The following is an 8,503-nucleotide window of genomic DNA, read 5'->3' as shown; positions in this document are numbered from 1 at the left end:
TCACTATTACTCCTAGGAACGTAAGGTATGTTGATAGGTTTTCCAAAGCAAGATATCATAATACAAGTTGGTTTGGTTATACTCAACGATATGAGTGATAGAGTCCTAACATGTCGTGGCGAAGGAGATAAATTTTTGAGAGAGCATTAGATGCGACGATTTATCTAACCAAGAGTGGCTTAGAGCCATTAGCAAAGAGTTGCTTACATTAGAATAATAAGTGTTAAGACAAGCCAAAGCATGCTTAACTACTTATTGATTCTTTGGATCTTGGAATCGACTTATTCTCACCAAATGGGGACAAATTTAATGTGTGAATAAGACGTTTAAATAATTTTGATATATATATATATATATATGCATGAATTCAATCTTATTTAAGTATTATGAATGGTTTTTCATTTCAAATTCTTTCAATTTTAGAATCATGTCTTCAACTAATAACGACAACAACCTAATGTGCCCGGAACTTCCCGAAAAGTTACCATTTTCTTTGAACTTGGTGAACTTTAAGGATTGGGAAGAGGAACTCCAAAAGACCCTCCGAAATTTCTACTTGGAGCACATTCTGTACACTCCCATCCCGAGCTTTTACTCAAAGGAGTGATAAGGCTCATGAGGAATGGAGTAGGGATTGCAAAAGAGTCTCGTGACTTATGGCAAACTCCATCCCGGAACAATGGAAGGGGAAGTTCTCCAACTATTTTCTGGACATGAACCTAAAAGCTCTAGAGGATATAGTCAATTTGAGGGTTACCAAGAGCATCAAAGGCAACTATGATGGTCTCGTGGAGGAAGTGACTAGGTTACTCTCCAACATGAAGATTAATCCAGCGTAAGAGGGATGCCTTGCCAAGGAGAGGCAAGAGGAATGGGCACAAGTCTACAATGCTAGACTAAGACCCGGAATGCCACTTTGAGCCCAAGCGCTCTGAATGACAAGGCTATTTAGTCAATTGGAGCTCATTGGCAAGCCGTGTTGGGTTTCGATGAGTCCAACTCACCGCGGAACAAAACTCGACCCCAAGACCCGCTCATAATTAATATTACTAAATGACATAAATAACAAGGGAGAAAAGACGATCTTGCCCTTGTCGCGTGCTTCGCTCACACACGGAGCTCTTACTTCAAAGCCAAGTCTTGCAAGCGTAGAGACCTCCTACGGTATACACCCGCAACTCGACCTGACCGGTCTCTTACTTGGAGTTTAGCTATGTCGGACCAAAACACTACTCGAGTATTATATGAACTTAAAGGTTTTCTCTCAAGTGGAGATGCCTTATTGAGTTCCTACTCAAGTGACTTTCACTAAATCCCAAGGTGGGTATTTATAGAGAATGTCATGAGAGAATTCCACTCTCCCATTAATGTGGGAGAGTTGGTAAAATCAATTTTCCCTTTTTATTTTTAAATCAAAAATAAAAAAAATAGCAAACAACTAATTAATCAACAAGTGGCAATTACACAAGGTGAGGCTAGGTGAGGACCACAAGGGGGAGGGGGGACCAAAATCCTTGCTCCCCAAGGATCCCCAAAACTGGCTGCTCTCACAAGCCGCAACGTGGCGCCCAGCCTTAGGCACCAAGGCTCGCCCAGCTGGTGGCCTTATGCTAGGCTAGGCCTGCCCGTGCTATGGTGCGGGAGGGCTGCTGCCTTGGCCCAGCAGCGAGAACTAGCACGCTTGTGCGCTAGCTCAGCAAGTATTGCTTGCTGCTTGCTGCTGGGCGTGGCGCACTATGGCGCTGCTAGCATGTTGGCTGGCCTGCGCGCCAGCATGCACACACGCACAACAAGCCGCGCATGCTATGCGGGTTGCTAGTGCAATTGTTGGGGTTTGGTGAGTCCGACTCACCGCGAAAACAAACCCAAAACCAAGACCGCACTCGCAATAAATAAAACCATAAACATAATTAACTTAATGACAAGATTAAGATAATAATTATACCTTTGACGCGTGCTTCGCTCGACCTCGAGGGGCTCTTACTTCGAAAGCTAGCCTCGAGAATACGACGACCTCCAATGGAAGTCCACCCACAACTCGAACACCGACTAGGTCCAATGCCTTGGAGTTAGCAAGGCCCGACCGAAACCTGAGTAATTGAGTTCAAAGGTTTTCACAAAGGTGATGCCTTTTTCAACTCTTGAGTTCAAAGGTTTTTACTACTAGTGATGCCTTTTCCAACTCTTACTCAAGTGCTTTTCCCAATACCCCAAGTTGGGTATTTATAGGGAAATGCAAGAGTGTGAAAAGCTCTCCCATCAATGTGGGAGAATTTGATTTTCCCATTTTATTTTAAAGCTAAAATAAAATTAATAATCAAACTAGTAAGAAATCAACAAGTGGCAAGCATACAAGGAAGAGTAGATGAGGACCATTTGGAGGAGGGGGGACCAAACTTGCTCCCTACTCTCACTCCCATAACCGGCCACCTCAACCCCATAGCCCACAATTAAATTACGCCACGTGGCATCCACACTTGGGCACCAAGGCACCCAAGGTGGGCTCCCATGTGCTACGGCCCAACAGGCCACGCACCAAGTGCGGGCTGCTTGGCCGAGGCTAGCTGCCAGCACGTCGCGCATGATGTGCGGGCTACTAGCTACTGCCTGCTAGCATGCCTCGCACATTGGTGCTGGCTACTAGCTGCGGCCTGCTAGCATGCCTCGCACATTGGTGCGGGCTTCTAGCTGCCACGGCCTAGCAAGCCACGCACAAATTGTGCGGGCTGCTGGCTGCCGTATGCAAGCACAGCCACGCACACTAGTGCTGGCTGCGGTATGCTAGCCTAGCCCCGCACTTGGTGCTTGCTGCTAGGATTTGCCGCGCCCCTAGCACTCGGTTTTCCGATGCTAGGGGTATTTTGGTCATTGTTGATTTATTATTATTTTCACGTCTCGTCTTTTTACTATTTTTGACTCGACTTCCGCCGCTCGGTTTCGACGCTTCAAGCTCGAATTTCCAACGTCTAAGTATTTATTACTCGGTCGACTTATTAATTAATTCCTAATTAATTCGTCGTTTCGGCTCGTTAGTTGCTTGGGTGTGACCCGAAGGGTTTAGTCAAGATTAAGTTGTAATATTCATTATGCATTAATGTTACTGATCGGAAGCGGCCTCCACCCAGGCATTCCGATCACTTGACCTTACTGAAAAATTAGCTTTCTAATAATTCCGAACCCCCTATCGGAATAATATACTTGTTCGAAGGACACTATTCCTTTCAATCTCCCACTTGTCCTTCCGGACAAGTGTGCTTTTAGTGTATAGCCCTTTTCCTAAGTCTCTTAATGCCTCTTCATGAACTATAAGGTAAGATTAATTTGTCATCCTTATTTCGTCCAGAAGTGTTTCTTGATTCCGAGTTCGACTGTCGATAAACAGATGATTTCTAAAATCCATCCGAGCACGACCATGCATTTTACAGTCTCGCTCTACGAGAGGCCTTGTAAACAACAAAGACATCTTCCCTATCGTTAATAGGAGGACATTTCTAGTCTTGTAATGTAGCTTCTCCTACTGAGAGGAACTAGCCGCCCGAGTGATGCCGTTATAATCCTCTATTACGGCAGACGTTTGACAATCATCAAAGCGGACTAGTACTCAAACAAGAAAGCTCACAATACTCATGGTCGAGGAAAAAGGTTTCGATAGAAATAATGAGAAGTATACTTATGACGATTTTTAATCTCTTAAAGTACTCTCATAGGTCCATCCAGTATGGTTCTAAACCAATACCTGTGCAAATGGTTCATGACAATCATGTCCTTGTAGCACAAGAAATGGTGCTATAAATCAAACTACACACTAATCTCAAATGGTCATTAATCGTCCATCGTTTAAATGACCTCGATTAGGGTTAATTTTTGATTATAACATTCAATGTTCACTTAATAGGTGTTTCCTTACCAAGACTGGTCTTGATACCCTGTTTTGAATATTCAAAGAATCGAATGGACTCATTATTTAATTCTAAACCACAATTAAATATCCAACGAAGTGATTTAAATCACATGAAAAATTTAATTACTCCAAAACTGAATGGTTCATGATAGTGCTTTACATTAAAATTGTCCAAAATTAATTAAAACACTAAAATAAGGAAATCAAAGCCAATCTCCGATGTGCCTGATTCCCATTGTCTTAATGTGCTTGTTGTGCTTCACTTGAGGCAAAGGTTTAGTCAGTGGATCGGCTACATTGTCATCTATTCCAACTTTACAAATTCTGATTTCACCTTTTGATTTCCATTCTCGAATCATGTGAAAACGCCGCTTGACATGTTTGACCTTCTGATGTTCTCTTGGCTCTCTGGCCTGAGCAATAGCTCCATTGTTTTCACAATAGAGGTCTATTGGTCCCTCGATGGAGGGTACAACACCAAGTTCACCAATGAACTTGCGAATCCAAACTACCTCCTTAGCTGCCTCAGATGCTGCCAAGTATTCGCCTTCATTTGTAGAATCTACAATTGTGCTTTTCTTAGCACTCTTCCAACTAAACGCTCCTCCATTGAGATAGAATATGTACCCAGATTGTGACTTGAAGTCGTCTCTGTCTGTCTGGAAGCTTGCGTCGGTATAATCCTCAACAACTAATTCATCTCTGCCACCACATACCAGGAATTTATCCTTGTTCCTTTTCAAGTACTTTAGGATATTCTTGGCCGTAGTCCAATGCGCCTCTCTTGGGTCTGTTTGGTATCGGCTCGTAGTGCTCAAGGCATACGATACATCTGGCCTAGTACATATCATGGCATACATGATCGATCCAATTAACGAAGCATATATAATCTGATTCATCCTTTCTCGCTCATCAGGTGTCTTAGGACACTTCTTCTTGCTTAGGGTTATGCCATGTGACATGGGTAGGTGACCTCTCTTGGCCCCTTCCATTTGGAAACGAGCTAGTACCTTATCAATATAAGTACTTTGACTCAATCATATCATCCTTTTTGATCTATCCTATAGATCTTGATGCCTAGTATGTACTGAGCCTCTCCCAAGTCTTTCATTGAAAAACATTTTCGGAGCCAAGCCTTTACAGAGTCTAATAACGGAATGCTGTTTCCAATGAGTAATATGTCATTGACATATAAGACTAGGAAGGCGATGTCACTCCCACTGACCTTCTTGTAAACACAAGATTCATCTGGATTCTTGATAAAACTAAACTTACTGATGGCTTCATCAAATCGCAGATTCCAACTTCTGTTTGCTTGCTTTAATCCATAAATGGAATTTTTATGCTTGTATACCATTCTAGCGTTGTTTATGTAGACAAAATCTTTAGGCTGTGTCATATACACAGTTTCTTCCAAAACACCATTTAGAAAGGCGGTTTTGACGTCCATCTGCCATATTTCATAGTTGTAATATGCAGCAATCGCTAGGAAGATCCGAACGGATTTAAGCATTGCGACAGGAGAAAAGGTTTCATCGTAATCAATACCATGAACTTGTCTATAACCTATTGCTACCAATCTAACTTTGTAAATGAATAAATTTCCATCTTTGTCGGTTTTCAACTTGAAAATCCACTTACAAACTTGAAAATCCACTTACATCCGATAGGTGTGTACCCTTCGGGTAAGTCAACCAAGTCCCAGACTTGATTTTCAAACATGGAATCCATTTTAGATCTCATGGCCTCTTGCCATTTAGCAGAGTCGGTGCTTGCCATCGCTTGCTTGTAGGTTGCCGGTTCATCTCCATCCATGATTAGGATGTCCTGATTCTCGGTTAATACTAAACCAAGATATCTATCAGGTTGAGATCTCGGCCTTTGAGACCTACGTAGAGTAATGGACTGAGCATTTGCATTGTCAGTTCAACTTTGCATATTTTGATCACTTTGACCTTCGTCAACAGATGCTGTGTGAGCACTTTGACTGTCATTCTGATTTTGTTGCTCATCCTCACGAACTTCGTTCAGTTTGATTTTCCTCCCACTTGTCATTTTGGAAAGGTGCTCCTTCTCCAAAAAGTCACCATCGCGAGCAACAAACACTTTGTTCTCCGATTTGTTGTAGAAGTAATACCCTTTGATTTCTTTTAGGTAGCCCACAAAGTAAACCTTATCATATTTGGGATGAAGTTTGTCAAAAATCAATTTCTTGACATATGCTTCGCATCCCCACATCTTTAGAAAAGATAACCTAGGAGGCTTCTTTGTCCATAACTCGTATGGAGTCTTTTCTACAGCTTTCGATGGAGCACGGTTCAGTGTTAGTGCCGCAGTTAAAAGTGCGTGTCCCCAGAAAGAGATAGGAAGATCACTAAGACCCATGGTTGATCGTACCATGTCTAACAAGGTTCGATTTCTCCTTTCAGATTCTCCGTTCCATTGTGGAGTTCCCGGAGGTGTCAGTTCGGAAAGTATACCATGATCTTTCAGATGGTCATTGAATTCTTTGAACTTGTCAAACGATTCAGATTTACGTGACATGAGATAGACATAGCCATATCTACTGTAGTCGTCCGTGAAGGTGATGAAATATCGATGTCCATTTCTTGTGGCGGAGCTCATTGGTCCACATACATCGGTATGTATTAGACCCAATAAGTCACCTTCTCTTTCTCCCAACTTGGAGAATGCCTGCTTTATCATCTTGCCTAATAAACATCCTTCGCAGTTCTCAAAAGATTCTAAATCGAAAGAGTTAAGAACGCCTTCTTGTAGAAGCTTTTTGATGCGTTTGATGTTAATGTGGCCGAGACGAAAATGCCACAAGTAAGTTTGATTTGACTCCATGGTCTTAGCTCTTTTGGTAGTATTATTCACATTATAAACTTGTTTGTATAAAGAAAGCACATAAAGACCATTTTCAGAATGTGCAATACCATATAAAACATTATCGAGATAAAACGAACATTCATTGTCTTTTACTCGAAATTCAAAACCTTTGGCGTCCAACGCCGAAATTGAAATAATGTTTTTGGTAATGTTGGGAACATAGTAAAAACTTTCAAGTTCCAAAACAAGCCCAGAGGACAAACACAAACTGAGAGTTCCTACGGATACGGCTGCAATTCTGGCTCCATTGCTGACCCGGAGTTCAACCTCTCCCTTTGCCAGCTTCCTAACGTTCCTTAGACCCTGAGAATTGGAACAAAAGTGTGAGCCACATCCGGTATCTAATACCCATGATGTTGAGCTAATGAAGTTTAAGTCTATAACGAATATACCTGATTCAGAAGCAACAATTCCGTTCTTCTTATCTTCCTTGAATTTGAGGCAATCTCTCTTCCAATGTCCCTTCTTCTTACAATAGAAGCATTCAGAATCAAATTTAGAAGATGCTACCTTCTTTTCCTTGCTTTCCTTGGTAGCTTTCGGCTTAGGTGGAAAGTTCTTCTTACCTTTCCCCTTGAAGCCTTTCTTCTTTTAGCCCGTGTGTTTGAACGGCTTACCCTTTTTTACCATGAGCAAGTCATGTTTTCCCTCATCCTTGAGCGTTTGCTCGGCTTGCTTCAACATACCATGAAGCTCAGTGAGGGTTTTCTCCATGCTGTGCATATTATAGTTCATCTTGAACTGAATCATAACCTTTGTACATCAAGTGGAGAATGATGTCAATCGCCATCTTGGTTGAATATCCTGCATCAAGCCTTCCCATGTTCTCAAATAATCTTATCATTTTGAGTACATGTGGGCTGACTGACTCTCCTCTCTTGAGCTTGCTCTCAAGGATCTGTCTGTGGGTTTCAAACCTCTCAGTTTGGGCCTGCTCTTGGAACATATTCTGCAGCTAAAAAATGATCTCAAAAGCTGTCTCCTTCTTAAAGAAAGTCTTTTGAACCTCGGGAGACATTGTGGCCAACATGATGCATTTGACATTCCGATTGGCACTTTGCCATCGGTTTAGGGCAGCTTGAGTCACCTCCTCATTAGGAGCATCGGGCATTTCCTCATCAAGGACATATTCCTTTTGCTCTTACATGAGAACAATTCGCAAATTTCTTTGCCAATCAAGAAAATTTGGCCCACTCAACTTGTCCTTGTCGAGAATTGAGCACACTGAAAACTGGTTGTTTGAGTTACTTGAAGACATGGTTCTACAATTGAAAGAATTTTAATGAAAATCCATTCATGATGCTTAAATAAGATTGAATTTGATTCATGCATATTTCAAACTTATTTAACGTCTTATTTACACATAAAATTGTCCCTATTTTGTGAAAATAAGTCGATTCCAAGATCCAAGGAAACAAATAGTGACTAAGCATGATTTGGCTTGTCTTAGCACTCAATCTCCCAAGGTAAGAAACGCTTTGCTAATGGCTCCAAGCCACTCTTGGTTGAATAAATCGTCGCATCTAATGCTCTCTCAACAATTTATTCACTTTTCCACGACATGTTAGGACTCCATCACTCATATCTTGAGTACAACAAAAACCAACTTGCATACCCGGTATGCCTTATGAGTCTAGGGAGTAGTAGTGATGCCTCGCTTTGGCGTAGCCCATCACTACTCTCAATAGGTCGATAAGTGTTGTTTTGGAA

This window comes from Chenopodium album, chromosome 12, assembly GCF_948465745.1.
Source record: "Chenopodium album chromosome 12, dcCheAlbu1.1, whole genome shotgun sequence".
In the NCBI taxonomy this organism is placed as follows: Eukaryota; Viridiplantae; Streptophyta; class Magnoliopsida; order Caryophyllales; family Amaranthaceae; genus Chenopodium; species Chenopodium album.
This window is presented reverse-complemented; position numbering follows the sequence as displayed.